At 46.2% G+C, this 22,489-nt stretch overlaps 1 protein-coding gene across 1 annotated transcript in view; it reads left to right on the top strand.

Moving 5' to 3' along the window:
• The window catches only part of CASTOR2 (cytosolic arginine sensor for mTORC1 subunit 2), a 97,603-nt gene that overhangs the window by 22,738 nt on the left and 52,376 nt on the right, over window positions 1-22,489 (top strand). The gene's annotated exons all lie outside the window — the stretch shown is intronic.

The raw sequence follows: 22,489 nt of genomic DNA, 5'->3' as shown, positions 1-22,489 counted from the left end.
CTTACAACGATACAAAGCAACAGGGCAGAATTGGGTTGCCAACCTCCAGGTGGTGGCTAGAGAGCTCCCACTGTTACAACTGATTTCCAGGTGGCAGAGATCAGTTCCTCTGGAGCAAATGGCTTTAGAACAGCTGCCAGACAATATTGTCCTTGATATATGGTGGTCTGCTAGAGTATGCAGGCCCGGGACTAGGGGTGCCTGTGTACCTAGGCTGAACCCCCCTCCTCTGCCCCCCCATTGTTATTTTCATGCACATGCCGATGACATCACGATGACATCACTGTCCCAGAGAACCCAGCATCACGGAGACCCCGGCAAAGTCCGGAAGGGCAGCGGGCATGCTTAGAGCGTGCTCGCTATCACACACATACTCCAACTTTGCCGAGGCCTCCCGAGCCTCAGGAGATCTCAGCAAAGTCAGGACAGCAGCGGCGTGGGGAGAGAGGGCGCCTCATGGTGCCCCTAGGCCAAGTGGCGCCCTAGGCAGCCGCCTACTTGGCCTACTCCCACTCACCGGCCCTGACAGTATGATGCAGTTTCACGTATTCCCTTGCTTTGAACTTAGGGTCTTCTGTATGCAAACTTTGGTATCTCTGGTTAGGTCTTAGCTGTGTTAGGTCAACCTGACAGAAGACCCAAGATCCTAAGATCTGCCAGGTTGACCTAACCCAGCCAAGATGACAGAATGACCACATCAACTCAATGGTTTAAAGCAACCTCATACTGCATCTGCTGTTAGCAGCATGGCTCCTTTTTGGCCAGTGGGTGAAGCTAATAAGATGTTTACTTCAGAGATTTACTCAGGGCTTTTTTTTAGCAGGAACGCACAGGAACGCAGTTCTGGCTGGCTTGGTGTCAGGGGGTGTGGCCTAATGTGCAAATGAATCCCTGCTGGGCATTTTCTACAAAAAAAAGTCCTGTGTGAAATAATGGTGACATCAGGGGGTGTGGCATAATATGCAAATGAGTTCTTTTCTACCAAAAAAGCTCTGGATGTAGTCATGCTAGCTTGAATCCAAAGACTATTCACATCACAGTGCTTTTAATCTTTATTCACATAGCAAGGCAGTTTCTTCTCGAAGCAGAATCCCTGAGACTTGTGGCCTGACCGGGTCGTCCAGGCTAGCCCAATCTCATCAGATCTGGGAAGCTAAGCAGGGTTGGCCTTGGTTAGTGTTCGTTTGTTTTTTTCCCTCAAATTAAAAGTTTTATTGAATTTCAGATACAGGAAAAGGGAAGAACCTACAGGGAGATATGGGAAAATCAGGGTTGGAGCGGGGAGAACAAGTGTCTCTCTTGTTTACATTTTCCTTCTTATTACAAACACATCTAATTCAATTAATCCTCGATCTATATATCATTTACAATGTATATCTTCCATTTTGTCTCTTATAACATTCTATCTCTTATAACTCTTACTTGGCTTGCAAATACACATTTCTTATAATTGCACCATCTTATACAATATATTATACAGTATTCACTCCTTATCTTATATTCTTATATACAAATACGTTGCCACTCAGTTGTCTTAAATTCCAGACTTATACTACACCCAACCAATCATACAGTGGCTGCCAGATCTTCTTATTATCTTGTATACTTGGCTAGTGTTCGGATGGGAGACCACCGAGGAATACCAGAGTTGTGACGCAGAGGCAGGCAATGGCAAACCACCTCTGAAACGTCTCTTGCCTTAAAAACAAGTCTAGCTCTCAGTGGTGCGTAACACCAAGAAGAGCTAGAAGCTCTGGCTGCCAGACAATCTTAGGATCTCCTGGCTATACTACACACATTTGCTATATGATCATTATTAATTGTTGTGGCTTGTGGGATGACACCTGCTTTATTTATTGATTGATTTGATTTGTATCCCGCCCTCCTCGCTGAGGCAGGCGCTGGGCGGCTCACATATGCTCATGCGTATGCATGAGTATAAACATAAAATAAAACATAAAAACAATAAAAACAATTGAAAACATAGAACATAGAAATTAATATTTCAGGTACTATGATCTTAAATCATGTTGCCCTGTTATTCCAGCTAGGTGTTCTCCGCAAAGCAAATCTTAGTGGTCCAGATGTTCAATATAGAGCAGATTGCAAGAGGTGATCCAGATATTTTCAGAGGCTGTAGTAGCCAGCGGTCTAAATTGTGAATGCCTGGTGGAAAAGTGCCATCTTACAGGCCCTGTGGAACTGTACGAGCTCTCTCAGGGCCCTGACCTCCTCAGGGAGCTCACTCCACCAGTGTGGGGCTACTACAGAAAAAGCCCTAGCTCTAGTTGTTGTGAGCCTGGCCTCTTTAGGGCCGGGGATTGAAAGCAGGTTTTTAGACCCAGATCGAAGTGCTCTCTGGGGAAAGGCATTCAGAAGGTTCCAAGACAGTCCGGGGCAAAGCCAACGTAAAAGATCTCCAGAGCCCTGACCTGGATAGCCCAGGCAAACCTAAGCTCATCAGATCTTGGAAGTTAAGCAAGGTTGAGTTTGGCAAGTACTTGGATGGGAGACCTCTGTGGAATACCCAGTTGAGTGGACAGGAGCAAGTTCTATTCAGCCGCATCTCTGAATATCCTTCAGGCCCCCGGTAGGGGTCAGTCACCAGAGGTCGATATGACTTTTAGGTGCAGATGCACACGCACACACACAATACCAAAAGAAGATCTCCGGCAGCACACGCTAGACAACTGAGATGTTGGAGGGCCTCTACCAGTCAAAGTAGGCACCGTCAGGCTAGATAAACAAATAGTATGACTTGGGAGAATGCAATTTCCTGTGTTGTTGAGCATGTGTCTCTTTGGCCATACCTCTCCCTGTGACACCCAAGGTGGTGTAGTGGTCACAGGATCAGATCAGGATCTGGAGGAGACATGAGTTCGAATCCCATTCTGCCATCGAATATGGCTTGGTGAGCTTGGGCCGGCTGCTCAGTCTGTGTCTCTCAGCCAGACCTACTTCACAGGATGGTGATTGTGAGGATGAGACAGAGGAAGGGCAAATTGTGTTGTAAGCCGCTTTGAGTTCCCAGTGAAGCCTAGTATAAACCAAATAAACGTATATACTCCCAAAGCAATCGGAAAGTAGGTTTTGCAGGTCCACAAAAACAGGCCCTGCTCAAGGCATGCGAGTATTTTAATAGATTGGGCCATTCAATCGAGCAAACACTATAACAGTTAACTTTAAACAAAAAAAATTGTCCTGGCATATTCTGATTGCACAACATGGGGCTTTGTGGCCCCTGTTCCTTCATTCGTTCTCTCTCTCTCTCTCTTTCTTTTTCCTCTAGACTTCTCCCCTTTCTCTGTCTAGATCATGCGCCTTGGCACCCCATTCCGGCTTGTGCACTGTAACATATGGTTTAGCTTTATCTCTCATTGTTTGTGTACTTGCATAGCTGTGAGAGCATGTCTGTCAGCCTTCTGTGGCACAATGCCGCTGTTTACCTCCTCTCAACCAGCACTCTTCAGAGACGGCTGGGAACTCACTGAGCTTGGAAGGGCTGCTCTGATTGGCTCCCCACAATGTGGCCTCTGTTCTCGGAACTGGAAAGGTGCTGAGACTGAGGCTCCTCTTTCTGCTGGTGTCCTTGTTTTGAGATCCCTTGCTCCTTTCCCCCTCTGCCAGCCTCTCTTGAAGTCATTAGATGCTTGTGGGGTGATGTTGTGGGCAGAGTTGTCATAGCAGCTGTCTGGCTCAGCTGCTGTGATGTCACAGCAGTGCAAAGATTGGATTGGCAACTATTGGGCTGGCCAACTGTTGGTTGAGGGGGTCACTTGGGCTGTCTTAGATCAGGATTCCTAACTGAGTAATCATTCCTCAGCAAATTTTGTGTGTGCTGTGGGCTATTAATCAATGCCAATCCATCAGTTTCTCAACCATTTGACAAAACTTGATACATCCATCGTTCTCCTGTTCTGCATTTTATCCTTAAGTTGGTTAAATGAAGAGAATATGTCAGGTTTAAGGTCACCCAGTGAGTTTCGTGGCCATGTGAGGATTTGAACTCTGGTCTTGCCAGTCCTGGTCCGGATCTTTAGCCAGTGTGGTAGAAGAATGCTGACAAGTCTCTGCTGACTTATGCTGACCTCATAGGGTTTTCAAGGCAAGAGATGTTCAGAGGTGGTTTGCTGTTACCTGCCTCCACATCACAACCCTGGTATTCCTGAAAGGTCTCTCATCCAAATATTAGCCAGAGCTGACCCTACTTAGCTTCCGAGATCTGTTGAAATCTGGGCAATCTGGGTCAGTACACTTTAGCCAGTTTGGTGTGGTGGTTAAGTGTGCGGACTCTTATACGAGAGAACTGGGTTTGATTCCCCAGTCCTCCACTTGCAGCTGCTGGAATGGCCTTGGGTCAGTCATAGCTCTCGCAAGAGTTGTCCTTGAAAGGGCAGCTTCTGGGAGAACTCTCTCAGCCCCACCTACGTCACAGGGTGATTGTTGTGAGGGAAGAAGATAAAGGAGATTGTAAGCCGCTTTGAGACTCTGATTCAGAGACAAGGACAGGGTATAAATACTTCTTGTGCCACACTGATTTAACAGGGTTAGGTGATGCTTGATGTGTATGGATGTTTGTTTTGATGGAACAGTGGGCAGGGTTGTTGTTATTTTTGACTGAACAACCTTTCCCCCAGAATTCTGTTCAGCTAGCATAGAGAAATCGTTAAGCGACCACACTCTTGGCCTGGCAACCGCTCTGTCTTGGAATCGACAATTTGGATGTCCACCCCTTGGCGTCTCCCAGGAATTGTCAGCCAGCGCCTTGACATGCTCATGTTTGGAATGCACTCTTTAACCCAATAACTCTGGTTGCTCTCCAGGAACCGGTTGGCTAAAGGCTGCCTTTAGACAGTTAATCATTTTGTTCTCTGGCTCTCACCAAGTTAGACTCACTCCGCTGCCAAAAGAACCTTTGAGTGGCCACATCCTGCTGATCACTGCATTCCTCAAACTAGTTGGTATTCTATAGAGGGGGCTTCTGATGTTCTCCTCCTCAGAATTTCTCCCCCAATCTTGGGAGTTCTGAACTGTGTGCTCTTGCTTCCAGTGTAGAACAGACGCAGGAGGAATTCTTTGTGGTTCCTTTTAAACAGAAAATTACAAATATTATTTTATAAAAGTTCAGTGGGCCACTTCAGCTTCTTTCCATTCATTTGTGTCGTTCACCCTTAAGAACACAAGAGAAGCCATGCTGGACCAGGCGAGTAGCCCATCCAATCCAACACTCAGTGTCACACAGTGGCCAAAACCCAAGTTCCATCAGGAGGTCCACCAGTGGGGCCAGAGTATTGGACTGGATGGGCCACTGGCTTGATCCAACATGGCTTCTCTTATGTTCTTATAATGCTTGTTTCTTCTGCATAAAAGAAGAAGTGTGAGTGTCCCCTTGCCACAATTTGCCTCCTCCTTGGCCTGCTTTGCTCGCTTCCTTGCTACAAGCTAGAGCCTTGTCTGAAAATAGATGTGTCATCTGTCAGGTAGTGAGAGATGGCAGGCAGTGAACTGTGTGGGCACAGAACATATTGGAAGGATTGTGTTAAGGCTGGCTGGATCAGACCGACCGTCTGTCTAGTCCAGCATCCTGTTTCCCACAATGCCTTGTCTTGTTAATAAAGCAACAGCCATCTTGATTGATATATCCCTCCAAAACTGACATTCAGAGGTATACTGCCTCTATATAGAGAGGTTCGCATCTGTCACAACTTGTAGCAAGAGCCCCCCTTGGGTGCCTCTATGGCAGGTGTGGAGAAATGCCATCTTAGTCAATGTTGGTGCTTCATTGGGAGGGATCGCTAAACTGCCAAGCAGGCTTGGGCCTAGCCTTCCCCTCCTCCCCCCTCCCTTACAGAGCCAAACCAACAACTCTAGGGGGAAAGTCTCCTAGAGCGGCGGGAAGTTCTTTTGTTCTTGGCATGTGTTAGGCAGGAAGAGAAGTCAGTTCTCAGCTGCAGCTCGAAGGAAGAGGTTGCCAGTGTGGGGGCTCCTGCCTGTGCATGCGGCCTATTCAGGAGGAAAAGGCCCCCAGGCAGCCAGACAAAGTAAGTCATCCAAAAGGCAGGAGGTGTTTAGATCAGGGACAGTAGGATGCGTTTATAACCACATTTCCTTTGTCATGCTGTTTGCTGTGCGGGTGCTGTGCTGTGTAACCTTTTACAAGCAACTGTTTTTGTTTTGTTCTTCTGTTCTTTTCTTTTTCTCTTTTAATTAAATATTTTTACTGTTTTAAATGCTGGCAGTCCATCTCTGTACCACATAGATCCCCAACCGCGTAGGCCACGCTGTTTTAAGAAGGCGGCCCCGGGGAAGGGGGAAGGCATGCAGTTGGATAAGGTGCCAATCCTCCAGGGGTGCCCCAAAGAAGTGCTGAGGTCTCTGTGAAACCCAAGTACAGGGTGGCAGAGGACCTTGAGGCCTGGCCTCATAGCTGGAGAGGGGGATTGGGAGTCCTGTTCCTCTCAATCTGAACCCCTAGACTGAGCAGGTGGTGGCAGCGAGCCCAAGGGGCAGGAGGAGAAATAGCTCCCTCCAGGAGTTGGCGACTCAATAGGGAGCTGACCGGACCGGGTCTGAAGGCAGAATCGGGCCGGTTCCGTCACAGCAGGGATGTCAAACATGCAGTTTGGGGGCCGAATCAGGCCCCTGAAGGGCTCTTATCAGGCCCCCGAGCAACTGGCTGTCATCTGCTTCCTTCTCTCTATCTTGCTTCCTTCTGCATAACAGTTTGCTTTTCAAGGCTTGCTCAATTGTACAGGAGCTATAGAGCAAAACCTCTATTTTCTCCATTAAGAACATAAGAGAAGCCATGTTAGATCAGGCCAATGACCCATCCAGTCCAACACTCTGTGTCACACAGAGGCAAAAAATTTATATATATATATATATATATATATATATATATATATATATATACACACACACACACACACATACACACATATACATATACACACTGTGGCTAATAGCCACTGATGGCTGTGGCTCCTCCCTTGAGGAGGAATAGCTTGCTTTGCCAGGCTCTCTCAGTCGCACAGCAGAGCTACTGAGCCAAGCATCTCTTCCTTCTATTGACTGAGGCTCCTCCCAATCCCCCCCAAGTCCCTAGGGAAGGAAGGAAAGAGCCAGAGCTTCCTTTGCCCAGTTCCCTGGAGCCCATGGGAGAGATACAAAGAAAGCACCTTTAAGACCAATGAGTGCTAACGTTTTAAGCATGTTTTAAGATTTTTAAAAATGTTTATTTGTATTTGCCTGTGTTCTTTATAACATTTATATCTCTGCTACCTAAATAGGTACACACATGGCCCAGCCCGACATGGCTCGGCCCAACCAGAGACGGCCTGGCCCAACAAGGTCTCATTTATGTCAGATCCAACCCTCATAACAGATGAGTTTGACACCCCTGCTCTATAGCATTACACCCCACTGAAGTCCCTCTTCTTCCCCAATCCCCACCCTCTTCAGGCTCCATCCCCCAAAATCTTCCAAACAGGGCTTTTTTTTTTAGCAGGAATGCACAGGAAAGCAGTTCCGTCTGGCTTAGCATCAGGGATGTGACATAATATGCAAATGAGTTCCTGCTGGGCTTTTTCCACCCAAAAAAGCCCTGCTCCCAATTATTTCCTAAGCTGGAGCTTTAAACATGGAGGTTTAGAGGCTGGCTGACTGGCTATTGAATGTTCACTCCCTCTTTGCTTGATACACCACACTGGTTCTCTGATATTTATCTAGGGTTGCCAAGTCCAATTCAAGAAATATCTAGGGACTTTGGGGGTGAAGCCAGGAGACTTTGGAGGTGGAGCCAGGAGACATTGGGGGCGGAGCCAGGAACAAGGGTGTGACAAGCATAATTGAACTCCAAGGGAGTTCTGGCCATCACATTTAAACGAGGGAGCAGGCCTTCTCAGTAATGGCTCCCCACTGGTGGAATCAGCTACCGGAGGAAGTGCGAGCCCTGCGGGACCTTAACCAATTCCGCAGGGCTTGCAAAACTACCCTCTTCTAACAAGCTTATAGGGAACTCTGAATGTGACATCTAGCCATCTGGATAGACATCTCACTGAATGTAGCACCTTTAATTTACTATGGTTTTATAATTTTTATGTAACTTTTAAACTGTATTTTAACTGTATCTTTTATGAATTGTGTAACTGATCATGGTATATACCATGTCCTGTTAGCTGCCCTGAGCCTGCTCAGGCGGGGAGGGCGGGATATAAATAAAACTTATTATTATTATTATTATTATTATTATTATTATTATTATTATTATTATTATTATTTATTATTATTATTATTATTATTATTATTATTATTATTATTATTATTATTATTATTATTATTATTATTATTATTATTATTATTATTATAGGGATAGCACACCTCTTTAAATGTCTTCCTTCCATAGGAAATAATGAAGGATAGGGGCACCTTCTTTTGGGGCTCATAGAACTGGACCCCCTGGTCCAATCGTTTTGAAACTTGGGGGGTACTTTGGGGAGTGGCACTAGATACGATACTGAAAATTTGGTGACTCTACCTCAAAAAACAGCTCCCCCAGAGCCCCCGAAACATCCAGATCAATTCCCCATTATACCCTATGAGAATCGATCTCCACATAGGGAATAATGAAGTGCTCAGCAGACGTTTCCCTCTCCACACACACCCCCCCCCCCCGGTGAATCTGATGCAGGGGATTGGCCTCTCTACTCACGAGTTGCTGCCAGCTTCTTCACAGCAACACAGACACACCATTCCAAGTTGAAGCCTTTCAATCGGAGACTGAAGCCTCCGGAGGTGCAAAGGCACATGGTCCTCTAGGGGCGGGGCTCCTCCCCCCCCCGCCCCCCCCCCCCCCGCTGCCGGCCAGCTGACTGGGGGCAGGAAGCAGCCTGGGAAAGCTGAAGAACCCCCGCTGGGACCTGGGGATTGGCAAGCCTATATTTATCTGATATACATCCTTTGTCTGTTCTTGCACTCTTTCTTTTTAAAGGTTTTCATCATAATGTAAAAACTGGAAACTGAAGAATTGTTTCCCTTAAAGTGAGGGAGCGGGGGGATGTTAGAACAAAGCAAAGATCCTGGCCAACACTCCGTGAGTTCCCCACAAAGGTCTTGAAATGCCCAAGTACAGGGCTGTGTGTCACCAGCGATTATTCTGCTAGGCTAGAAATGCGCAAAGCAAAAGTACATATTTAACCAGCTTCATAATAACCTTTGCCTGCCCCCCTCCCACCCCCGGTTCAGTCCCTGATGTGCATTTAACCTCTTCTGAAGATTTCATTGCCCAAAGCTCTGCACATATTGACCTGAGAACCATTGCCATAAATAAGTTTATTCTGGATTCTCGGGCGAAAAGGAGAGAGAGAGAAAAAAGACACAAATACCACACTGCACAGTCTGTTCTTTCCTTCCTGCAGAAAAACAAGGCCATTAAGGAAAAGGCAAAGGGTCAGCTCTTAAAGGAGAAGGGAGCTTAGAGGGAATAGTTTCTGAAGTCCAGTGACCCAGCAAGGATGGTGTCCAAAGAGATTCAGGCTGGGCTGGGATATCTCAATGGTACTATTTTTCCTTTCAAAAAATTAAATACCTCCCACTGCTGTCTCCCTTGGAGTGTTGAATGGCAGTGACTGGGTATCTTGCTGCTTAGCAACGGCAGCCTTCTTCTCCATCCCATTTGATAAAATAGTCCACTCATACAAAGGCCTACTGAATTGGACCCAAGGTCCTGCATTTTGTTTTGCACAAAGGCCTGCTAGAAGCACTGCCTCCCAAGAAAGGAAGCTAGGGTTGCCAATCCCCAGGTAGGGGCAGGGGATCCCCCGGTTTGGTGGTCCTCCCCCCGCTTCAGGGTCATCAGAAAGCACGGGGAGGGAAATGTCTGCTGGGAACTCTATTCCCTATGGAGTCTTACTCCCATAGAAAATAATGGAGAATTGATCCATGGGTATCTGGGGCTCTGGGGGGCCTTTTTTTTTAGGTAGAGGCACCACATTTTCAGTATAGCATCCAGTGCCTCCCCCCAAAATACCTCCCAAGCTTCAAAAGGATTGGACCAGGGGGTCCATTTCTATATACCCCAAAAGAAGGTGCCCCTATCCTTCATTATTTCCTATGGAAGGAAGCATTTAAAAGGTGTCCAGTCCCTTTAAATGTGATGGCCAAAACTCCCTTTGGAGTTCAATTATGCTTGCCTTGCTCCTGGCTCCACCCCCAGTGTCTCCTAGCTCCACCCCCAAAGTCCCCAGATATTCCTTGAATTATACTTGGCAACCCTAAAGGAATCGAAGGGACTGGGCTTCCCTTTGCTGTTTGTCCCTGCCGCTGCGCAAGGAGTTTCTAATCCTATCTGCCGTGGCCAATGAAAACAGAAATTGGAGCTGATCAAAGGCCCAGCACCCTGTTTCCTGGCCAGAGGCCCCGGGAAATAACAGGAAAGGCATGAAAGAAACGGGTTCCTCTGTCTCCATCAGGTGGTGTGCAAAGGTATTTTGCCCCTATACATGGAGCTTGCCCTGACCTGAATAGCCCAGGCAGGCCTGCTCTCGTCAGATCTCAGAAGCTAAGCAGGGTTGCCCTACCGAGTATTTGAATGGGAGCCTCCAGGGAATACCAGGGATGTGATGCAGAGGCAGGCAATGGCAAAACCACCTCTGATTGTCTCTTGCCCACAAAATTCCATGAGGGATCGCCATAAGTCAGTTATGACTTGGCGGCATCTTCTACCACCACCATGTAGAGCTTCCATTGCTAACTGTCACGAGTCGTAAAGGACAGATGGGCGAAGATGTCGGAGCAGACAGAGGGTCTGGTGACACAGTCCTCTCCTGTTTGAACAGTGACCACCTATTGGCCACAAGGGAAGCAGGGAAAGAAGGCACCGACCCTCCCTGTAGTTTGTTCCAGACCACAGTTGTCAGCACTTTAGTTCTAAATAGGGATGTTGTGAATTTTGCCACAAACATGTTCAAACTTACCTCGTTCAGAGGTGTTCTGGATGTAAACAGATCACATAAGAGAAGCCATGTCGGATCAGGCCAATGGCCCATCCAGTCCAACACTCTGTGTCACACAGTGGCCAAAAAAACTCAAGTGCCATCAGGAGGTCCACCAGTGGGGCTAGGTCTCCCACTGTTCCCGCCCCCCAAGCACCAAAAATACAGAGCATCACTGCCCCAGACTGAGAGTTTCAACAATAGGCTGTGGCTAATAGCCACTGATGGACCTCTGCTCCATATGTTTATCCAGTCCCCTCTTGAAGCTGTCTATACCCACTCTGTTCCATTCCTGCCAAACATCTGCAAAGCCCTGCTGAACAGCTTTGCGTCAGGTTTTTGCAAAACTGTGCACGTGCAAAGATTCCACCCAATCAAACTGAGTGGCAGCCGTTAGCATCTCTAGGAACTACTTAGATGAACACCAAAGGGTCGGAACAGATTATGAGGCAGCGTTTATTGATAGCTTACTCATATGCTTTGTAATTGATCTAATTGTTTGTTTAAATAATTGCCTGCTGATCAGAGCAGTGACATAGCAAGGGGGTTAATAGAACTCCGGTTGTGCTGGAACACTCGTGTAGAAAGTCAGCTGCGCTGTGCTGCATGGTTAGGAGTGAATGCACTGAAGCAACCTGACAAACAGCTACAATCAAATTGACAAACTCTCACATGAACACATGAAGCTGCATTACACTGAATCAGACCTTGAGTCCATCAAAATCCGTATTGTCTACTTAGACCTGCAGCAACTCTCCAGGGTCTCAGGCTAGGGTTGCCAGGTCCAGCTCAAGAAATATCTGGGGGACTTTGGGGGTGGAGCCAGGAGCAAGGGTGTGACAAGCACTCCAAAGGGAGTTCTGGCCATCACATTTAAAGGGACCGCACACCTTTTAAATGCCTTCCCTACATCTGGAATAATGAAGGATGGAGCACCTTCTTTTGGGGCTCGCAGAACTGGACCCCCCTGGTCCAATCTTTTTGAAACTTGGAGGGTGTTTTGAGGAGAGACACCAGATGCTATGCTGAAAATTTGGTGCCTCTCCCTCAAAAAACAGCCCCCCAGAGCCCCAGAAACCCATGGATCAATTCTCTATTATACCTTATGGGAATTGGTCACCATAGGGTATAATAGAGTACCCAGCAAACATTCTCTCCCCCCCCCACTGCTTTCTGATGACCCTGAAGTGGGGGGGGAGGGCCTCCAAAATGGGGGATCCCCTGCCTCCACCTGGGGATTGGCAGTCCTATCTCATGCGGTCTTTCACATCACCTCCTACCTGGTCCTTTAAACTGAAGAGGTCAGGAATTGAACCTGGGACTTTCTGCATGCCAAGCAGATGCTCTGCCAGTGACCCCCAACCCCTTCCCATCCGTTAAACCAATCATTGAAAAATAATGCCTGTTTTCAATCAGCAAGCAGGCTAGAAGCTGAACTAGTAGGCATCTGGGCATCTCCGCTCTTAAAAACACTTTCCCAGGAATGAACCTGGTGCATAGACCTGAGCGGGACTCTGAGTAGGCTTACTTTGGGCCGCTCTCCTTGCAGTGTGCTGCTACTGAACGTGGAGGTTCTGTTTGGCAGCGATAGCTAATAGACACTGATAGACCTCTCCTCCTCCGGGAGCTTGCCTGCTGCCCCTTTCAAAGCGGTCATCATTACATCTTGTAGCAATGAGTTCCACAAATAAATAGTGTGTTATGTGAAAGCTTTCTTTTCCCCTCCTGGATTTACTAGACTGGTACATTTGGTGTGGAAGAGGAACAAGACGTGATTCCTCTGCTTTTTCCAAGGTGCACCTTACTTTATATAGCTCAGAGAAGTAGAACAAGCACAGGAATGTGACAGGTAAAGGGAAGGGCAATCAGTGGGACATGGTTGGGACAGAGCTGGAGCATAGATCTGTAGCCTTTGCCTGCAGACACCATGTGATCCCTGCAACATTACTGGCTATGTGCAACGTTGCGATTCTGTTTCAGACTATTTAACTTTTTGAACTCTGGTGTTTTGGATGTCAGTGGGAGGTTTGGAATCTTCTCAAACATTCAGCTAGGCTAGGATTGACTTGGGTTTTATTCCTTTGTCTCTTTTGATTTTGCAGACTACATTGGGGGCAAGTGCCGTTAAATGTGTACAGAGGAAAGAAATTCCTCTTCACTTCATCGACTTTGTTCATTTGTCATCCAAGGCCTACAAGAAAGGGGAGAGTAGAGTGTAGAGGCAGAGTACAAAAGCAGACGCTTTGGAGAGAGATGGAATTACAGTTGCTCTTTTTCAATGGATGGAAAGTTCAGGTTACCAACTTCCAGGTGGATAAACAAAACAGAAAACTGTAAAAAATAACGAAAAAATATTATTCAAAAAAAGTATTTATTTATATTACAAAAAACAGAACTACAATCCTACAGCTACAATCCTAAAGATAAACGTCCGAAGTAGTATTCCAAATGTATTATTTCAGTCCGCATACAGACGTCTGATTCCAACTTGTAAAACTCACAACAATTCACCCGCTCCAACGGGCCGAATCAAAGTGCTGGTGCTCCAAATCTGGCAATACAAAAAAGTTCATGACTTCAACATTCTTCTTAATGCTCAAATGCATGGCTTTCAAAATTCAAAAGAGAACTTTTTCTCACAACTTGAAGCAGGTATGGCAAAAGCCTCTGACAGGAACGCGCCTTTATTTCTGTTTCCAAGAAACCCCTTCTTCAGAGAGGCATACCCCACTATTATAATTTTACAGCCAACTGCTTGCGCTCAGCACCACACCACAGAGAAATTTGTTTATGCTTCTTACTGTGATACTCTAGGGGTTGTTAACTTCCAGGTGGAGCCTGGATTGCAATTTATTGCCAGACTACAGAGATCAATTCCCTTGGAGAAAATAGCTTCAGAAGGCAAGTTCTATGGTACATCATAAATTCTAGGTGAAACCCCTCCCCGAGTTCCCTTTTCCACAGGGTCTGCCTCCAAATCTCCAGGAGTTTGCTAGGCTGGAGTTTGCAGCCTTTGGAAGGGAGAGAAAAAGATTGTGATGCCAATAAGTCCGCCCTCAGAAAATGCCATTTCCTCCGAGCAGAGGTGACCAAACTGCAGCTCAGGATATCGTGTGGCTCTCAAAGCCCCCACCACACCATCCAATGCATACAGGAGAATCATGGAAAGGTTGAAGGTAGGAAAAAAACGTGCCCTTTCAAGGACAGAGTTCTGCCAGAGCTATGGCTGAGCCAAGACCATTCCAGCAGCCGCAAGTGGAGGAGTGGGGCATCAAACTCACTTCTCCCAGATAAGAGTCCGCACACTTAACCTCTACACAAAACTAGCTCTTGGGGGTTCTCAGGCCCTAGTGGGGGTTCCCCCATTTTGGGGGATTCAATCTGCCACTCACCAGTGAGGGAACCCCACCCCAAACAGGATTGTTGCCATGCGATGCTTTTTTGGGCAAAGTCTATAGGTTTGAAGGCAACACACCATAGAGTTTTGCCCCCAAACCGGAGCATCACATGCAATGTCGCCAGCACAAGGATGTCACTTTCAGGTGACATCATTATGTCAGCGACGTTGCAACACAACATTCCATCTACCCCCAGAAACCCATCTCCCTAAATCCCCCTGCTGTTGATGGCAAGGGGACCTGGCAACCCTACATCTACCGTGCAGCATCAGGGCAAATGTTGCTGTTCATGAGGATCTCTTCACACTCGCCCACCAACCACATGGTGGGTTTAGGGGCAGAGGATTACAGAAGGCAGAATAAATTTAGAAGGGAGACCCAAGCTGGGAACGTTTCAGAGCCCCTACTGGGTTACAGTTTCCAGCCCATGTAGCAGGTGGGTCTTTCACACTTAAGCAGCAGAGTTTGTGAAGCGAGCTGGCAAGCTCTCCTCAACGTGTTCAGCATGCCAATGGCTTGACAGCCCAGCTGTTTCAAGAGACCAGATCCATTTCCTCTGTAGGGATATTAATTTCACATATACAGTTGATTCCCGCTTCTCCCTCTACAAACTTCTAGTAAGGAAATGTAGTTTGACATAACTAGCTGGGTGGTGGCCACCTAGAAATACCGTACAGTTTTTGTTGGTACAGTTTCTCATCCAAGGAGATGACTTGAAAACAATGAAAGAGGTCATATACAAGACCAAATAACACAATCCAGTAAAAAAAAAAGTGGGAAAATGGTACCATTGACAGAAATATTCAAGAAATAAAACAAGGAACTTAACTTATTGAGCCAGTGGACACTTTTCAGAATGTGGACAGAGTGTGGGTGCTGAAACAAAATGGCTGCCATCGGGGGTTGGGTAGGACCAGCCACAAAATGGCTCCCAGAAGGGCTGGCCCCAATCATAAAACATGGGGAGGTTCTACAAAATGTTTTGAAGTTCCCAAGCCAAGCATTCTCCTATGATAGAGGCAGCTGTTTCTAAATGGGTTCTGTTCCTGCTTGGGTTGCCAACTCTATCTTGAGAAATTCCTGGAGCTTTGGGGGCAGTACCTGGGGAGCTGACAATCTCAGCAGGGATGTGATGCCAAAAAGTCCACTCTCCTGAGCTATCATATTCTCCAGGGAACTAATCTCTATCGTATGGAGATCAGGTCTAATTCCAGGAGAACTCCAGGCCCCATCTGGAGGCTGCCAGCCTGATAAATAAGGCCTACTTTTCTCCATGTTGTATTATCAATAAATTATTATTATTTAATTAAATATTATTATCAATAAAATAATATTTAATTAAATATTGTTAATAAAATATTATTATTAATTTTATTATTAATATCTGAACTTATAAGGCCTACCCAACCCCCAATTAATAAGTCTGAGCTGAGCTTGTGCATTAGCCATCTACAAACTCCAAAACATTCAGTCCTTCATTCCTGTTCTTCTCAGTTGTTCCATAGCTGAGGTGAGCATCCAGAGTTCATGTATGATTCACTTCTTCCTATTTGTTTGTGAGCATTATTCAAGCTCCACTCTCCCTGTTTTTTCTTCTCAACTTGAGTTGGAACGAATACAGAAGTCTTTACTCATGGAAGCAAATTGAAAACAGCAGAAGTGGGTGGATGGTGGCTATCTCAGTTAATTGGAGCTGGGGTCAAACTGGCTGATGGGAGATTGTTTCCTATGCAGTATTATTGAGGGGGATTTTTTGAGGAGGGGAGACGCTTGTGAGCAGGGCTTTTTTTTTGAGAACGTGGTGGCACCTCTTTGTGGAAACAAAATTCTCAAAAGATGTTTTAAACTTCATGGGGGCACCCATGTGTTTCTCCTTCATTTCCCTCCGGAGAGTTCTGGCACCTCTTTTTCTGGCTTGTGAGGCAAAATAGTGTACAGAACGGACCCTCCACCTTTTGTGAGTCATATCTTGCTGTGGTTGTCCATGTTCAGAAGCCCCTGCAACTGTGGCAAGATAGACAACTTGGCACTCATGTTATGGTTAAAAATGACCCCACAGCCTGCCAAAAAAAATATCCGTTTCCTTTAATAGTGGCTTAAGGTACGGAAATGGGAAGGTAATGTCAAGTCTGTCTGTAACTCTGGCTCAGTCAAAGAGCATTCTGGGTAGAACCAAAGTATATTCAAATGCTGCTAGCTCATACCTTTCCTACCCCTCCCTTCCTGTAGTGAGTGGCCTTGCTTTGAAATGGAAAGATGTGAAAGTCTTATCTGTGCCTTCTCAGGCCTGGCTCTCGGAAGGGAGTCAGGAGCCCACTACGATCAAGGCCATGCAAGCCTGAGAACGAATTGGTAACATCAATGTGTGAATGTTCCCTGCATAATCCTCCCCCCTTAGGAATCCCTTGGAAGTGTCCCTTATATGCAATGTATCTACAGTTTATTCCTTAGTCTTTTCAATGCTGGCCTAGCCTCAAGTATCAGTATCAATAAAGTAGTTTCTTTGCATCAACAACGACTCGTTATTGAATCTGCCGACTTGACAGGTAAATAGTATGGAGGTAAATACCATTACTTGGTAAATAACATCCCTTTAAGCATCTGTTAAAAGGACAGGATTAGAGTTGCTAGGTTCCCCCTGACCACCAGCAGGGAATGAGAGGTAAGGTTGCCAGATCCAGGCTGGGAAATTGGGAAACCTTGGAGCTTTGAGGATGGAGCCTGGGGAGGACAGAGGCCTCAGTGGGGTACAGTGCCACAGAATCCACCCTCCAAAGCATCCATTCTCTCCAAGGGAAGGGAACTGCTCTCTGTAGTCTGGAAGTGAAGTGCAATTCCAGGGGATCCCCAGGTCCCACCTGGAGGCTGGCATCCCTAGGCAGGATGTTCCCCCCCACCACTCCAGGCTTTTGAGAACTCTAATTATGGCACAGCCACGTTTATTTTTAAGTGCTGCAAGCCTGGAAGCATGAAGTGAGAGAGAAAAATATAAATATTTGCCAGAAATGTATTGGAGGAAAAAATGTGCTTGCAACATGTCGTTTGATTCTCAGTCACATTTAAACTCCACCAAAGAACATGAAGAGCTGCCATCCATGTCCTTTCCTCGTGGAAGAAACTCTCCAGTGGCCTCCTTTGCAATCAGGCGCTTGATTCATCATAGGAAGCTTTTGTGTCTCTGAACCGGTTTGCACTTTTAGCTCCTGTTTACCCTGCTTTTCAGCCCCGCCCCCGCCGAACTGGCTCCCAAAGAGACTTGTGGCAATTAAAAACAGATTCAAATAGCAATTAAAATAAAATTTTGGCCAAAGTGTCCACCATCACGACGTTTTCACAGCAGACTTTTTACAGGGTGGTTTGCCATTGCCTTCCCCAGTCATCTACACTTTCCCCCCAGCAAGCTGGGTACTCATTTTACCGACCTTGGAAGGATGGAAGGCTGAGTCAACCTTGAGCCAGCTACCTGAACCCAGCTTCCGCTGGGATTGAACTTAGGTCGTGGGCAGAGAGCTCGGACTGCAGCTTTACCACTTTGCACCACAGGGCCACCTTTTACCACTTTGTGCCACAGGGCACCAATGGTAAAAGAAGTCAGTCCACAGGTGGAAGGTCATGGTGGTCAAGTACGGTTGCCAGTCTCCAGGTGGTGACTGGAGATCTCCCACTATTACAACTGATCTCAGCAACAGAGATCACTTCACCTGGAGAAAATGGCGGCTATGGGAGTTGGACTGAACCCTAAAGAAAGCAGGAGGAAAGTGAGGGAAAGAAAGATGGCGGGAAGCAGATAGAAATTTCCCTTCTATCAACTGCGCCATTACTTCCCTCCCCAAGTTCTGGACTTCCCAACTTTCAGACGGGGCCTGGAGATCTCCGGATTGGGTTGCCAACCTCCAAGTGGTGCCTGAAAATCTTTCCGCTGTTAACAGTTGATTTCCAGACTATCAAGATCAGTTCCTCTGGCGGAAATGGCTGCTTTGGAGGGTAGGCTCTGTGGCATTATGTCATGCTGAAGTCCTGCCCCGCCCATTCCAGGCTGCATTCCCAAATCGCTAGGAATTTCCCAGCCTGGTGTTAGAGCAGTTCCTCAGTGGAATAGGCTTCCTTGGGAGATAGTGAGCTCTCCTCCTTCGAAGGTTTTTCAACAGAGGCTAGATGGCCATCTGACAGCAATACTGATTCTCTGAACTTAGGCTGCTCATGAAAGGGGGGCAAGAAGGGTTGCATCAGTGCTAATGTTGCGGGGGGTTGCCATCTTCTGGGCAATACTTCCTCTAAGCTATGGAGTCTTGTGTGCAAAAATTCTACTTTGTGAGCTACTGGCATGAAAGTTGTGAGCTACTGCATAAATTGGTTTGCTCTGGGACCATTTTTCCTGAGCTAAAACAAAAATGTGTGAGCTGGAAGCTAAAAAACCTGTGAGCTAGCTCACACTAACTCAGCTTAGAGGGAGCACTGCTTCTGGGCATGGTGTAGGGGTCATTGGGGTGTGTTGAGGGGAGTATTTGTGAATTTCCTGCATTGTGCAGGAGGTTAAACTAGATGACCCTGGAGGTCTCTTCAAATCTAGGATTCTTTGATTCTAACCCTATGACCCCAGCAGCAAGGCAGATAACTTGGGACAGGTAGGGTAAAAAGGGGAAAGGGAATTCTTCTTTGGTTTGGTTTTGCACTCAAACCAAAGAAGAGTTTGCCAGATTTGGGGCTTGTCTCAGTTTATAAGGCTTTCCAAGCGGCTGTTTCTGATGCTTGTGCTCCTGCGGTTTGGAGTACAAATGTCAGAAACAGCTGCACCGCAAATGAATGTAAATGTTGCCAGTCAGGAACACGACCTAAACAATGAAAGTCTTGGAAATGCGTTAGGGTCTGGCAACCAGTTCTGCTTCTGCAGGGGCCCTTTCTTTAAAATGTGTTGTGAACAAGTCTACCAAATCTGCTTGCTGCTCCACTTTGTAGAAAATGTATTTTGCTTCACAATGGGTGGGGTTTTTAAAGCCGATTTTGGATTTTTATTTTTTTTTTGTCTGCACAAGACCCAAAGTGGCACTTCAATATAAACATTTCTCAGTTATGTCTCCGAGGACCTGGGGAGAAATGGCTGTATGGAGCCAGCTCTCCATTGTTTCCAGCCCTTTATAGATGTAAACAATCTCTTCTAAAGGAAAGTATTAGGAGGGAGAAACACAGTTAGGAAGAAGCATTCGTAAGAGCAAGGAAGGAGCTGAGTTTCTGCAGTATGATGAGGGGCGGGGGGGGGAACATGAATGCAGAGCCGATATTTCTTTGTGTTTTTAAAAAGGGGCTTTGTAAAACAATTTTTTTGGGGGGGTTGCCACTCCTTAGTGAGGCCCAGGCTTTATTTGAGCAGGAATGCACAGGAACACAGTTCCAGTTGGCTTGGTATTAGGGGGTGTGACCTAATATGCAAATAAGGTGGGCTTTTTTCTACCAAAAAAGCCCTATGTGAAACAATGGTAGTACTTCTTCACCCAAAAGAAGTACTTCTTCACCCAAAGGGTGATTAACACATGGAATTCACTGATGGCAGCTACAAGCATAGACAGCTTCAAGATGGGATTGGATAAACATATGAAGCAGAGGTCCATCAGTGGATATTAGCCACAGGGTAAGGGATGCTCTGTATTCTTGGTGCTGGGGAGAGCAACAGTGCAAGGGGTGCTAGTGTCCTGCCCCCACTGGTGGACCTCCTGATGGCACCTGGGTTTTTTGGCCACTGTGTAACAAGAGTGTTGGACTGGATGGGCTACTGGCCTGATCCAACATGGCTTCTCTTATGTACTTCATGGTGAAGTCAGAGGGTGTGGCCTAATATGTAAATGAGTTCCTGCTGGGCTTTTAAAAAAGTCCTGGTGAGGCCATAGCAGGTTCAGTCGCCAGCTTGTTCACTTTACGTTGACTCAGCTCACACCCAGGAATCTTAACTGGAGTTTACCCCACCCCAATTCCATCCATCCAAATAAAATAAATATAAATAAAATAAAAATCCTTCCCAAGGTCTGCTTCCAAATCTCCAGCTATTTCCCAACCCAGCACTGGCACCACTAGATCTTCATACCTATGTTGACATGCCAACATCTTTATAGTTAAATATTGCAGCTTTTTGATACTCAAGCCAAAGTGGTTGTCTACTCCTCATCTGAAGAAGAAAAGTTGGTTTTACAGCTCACTCTTCAGTACCCAAAGGAGTCTTAGGATAGATTACAATCACCTCCCTTACCTCCCCCACAACAGACACCCTGTAAGGTAACGTGGGGCTGAGAGAGCTCTGAGAGAACCGCGACTGGCCCAAGGTTAGGCTTCATATGGAGGAGTGGAGAATCAAACCTGGTTCTCCAGATTAAAGTTTGCTGGCACTTAACCGCTACACCATGTATGTCCAACAGGTAGATTGCGATCTACCAGTAGATCGCAGAGGGGTCAGAAGTAGATCACCAGCCCCACTTGGTCTCATGGTTTGCTGGACAGGTGTTTGGGGTTTTTGGGTGATTGGTGTGGTGGTATTTGATTACTGGTGCCAGTATGATGAATTCTTATTTTTACTTTTAGAACTGCATGTGTGGTTTTGGCATCATCCAGAGGTCTTCAGTTCCTGTTGATCTTTAATACTTTGAGACAGTGACAGTTTTGGACCAGATTCAGCCAGTGTTAACTTAGCATCCCAGTCACCCCAGTATAATGAAGATAAGTGTCCCAAAGAGCAAAACCTACCACTTTCATGATGAATTGGCTGCACAGCAACAGTTGATGGCGAAGCCAAGGTCACCTTTGGTCAATGCAACCATGGCATCCTTCAGGGTCAGCAACTTGATCGCAAAGAAATGCAAACCTTTCAATGAAGGAGAATTTGCAAAAGATTGTTTTCTTGAAGCAGCAGACAATCTTTTTGAAGGATTTAAGAATAAGAAAGAGATTATAGCTGCTGTTCAAGATGTACAATTGTCAAGAAACACCATCATGTGGCAAATAGAAAAGATGTGTGGAGACACAACTGAACAATTGTTGGAGGATATATCAGTTTGTGTTGCTTTCTCACTCCAACTGGATGAATCTACAGACATAAGAAACATAGCCGAGTTACTAGTCTTTATTAGTTCTTGAAGACTTCAGTGTTAAAGAAGAACTACTTGGAATAATTTCTTTAAAAGGGAGAACTACCGGTCAGGAAATATTCAGCTCTTTCCATTCTTTTGTGACAAAGGGCGTTTTTGCACTGACCTTAATCGGCAGTGACGTCCCTCTTCACCGCGCAGTCCCGTGGCTTTTGCGGCGCAAACGGAAACTGGTTTTTGGCGGTTTCCATTTGCGCCGCAAAAGTCGCGGGACTTTGCAGCTCTTCCGGGTGCTCCGCAGCAATTGGTGCGAAATCCGCGCAGATCCTGCGCGGTGAAGAGGGACGTCGCTGCCGATTAAGGTCAGTGCGAAAACGCCCAAAGTGTACTCTTCCATCGCATAAACTTGTTTCCATCACTACTGATGTAGCAAGAGCAATGACAGGTGAGGTTAGCGGTTTCATAGGCCTCTGTAGACAGCATGACGACTTTCCAGATTTCCTTTCTTACCACTGCATCATTCACCAGCAAGTTTTGGCAAGCAAGAGACTCAATACAAAGACTGTCATGGACATCACTTTCAAAATTGTAAATTCAGTTCATGGAAGATCACTTCAAAGACAGCTTTTCAATCTTACTCTTGATGAAGGGGCAGCGGAAATCATTTTGCACACAGATGTAAGGTGGCTAAGTAGGCACAAATTTCTGCAAAGATTTCGTGATTTGATGAATGAAATAAGAAGGACAGGGGAGATGACAAAGCAGAGTTGGAAGATGAGGAGTAGTTATGTGATCTGGCATTTCTCGCTGACTTTACAGGCGAACTAAGTGATATGAACATTGAGCTACAAGGTAAAAACAAATGCATTGGAGAGATGATGAGTACAGTTTCATCCTACAAGAGCAAATTTGTGCTAATGATGACTGACCTTGCAAACAACACTTTTGATCATTTTCCTAATACGCAGGACCATCTGGGACAATATCCAAATTTTGTTTTTCAGAATGAGAAGTATGTGACAGAAATCTG

Source organism: Heteronotia binoei, chromosome 18 (assembly GCF_032191835.1).
Source record: "Heteronotia binoei isolate CCM8104 ecotype False Entrance Well chromosome 18, APGP_CSIRO_Hbin_v1, whole genome shotgun sequence".
NCBI lineage: Eukaryota > Metazoa > Chordata > Lepidosauria > Squamata > Gekkonidae > Heteronotia > Heteronotia binoei.
This window is presented reverse-complemented; position numbering and strand designations above follow the sequence as displayed.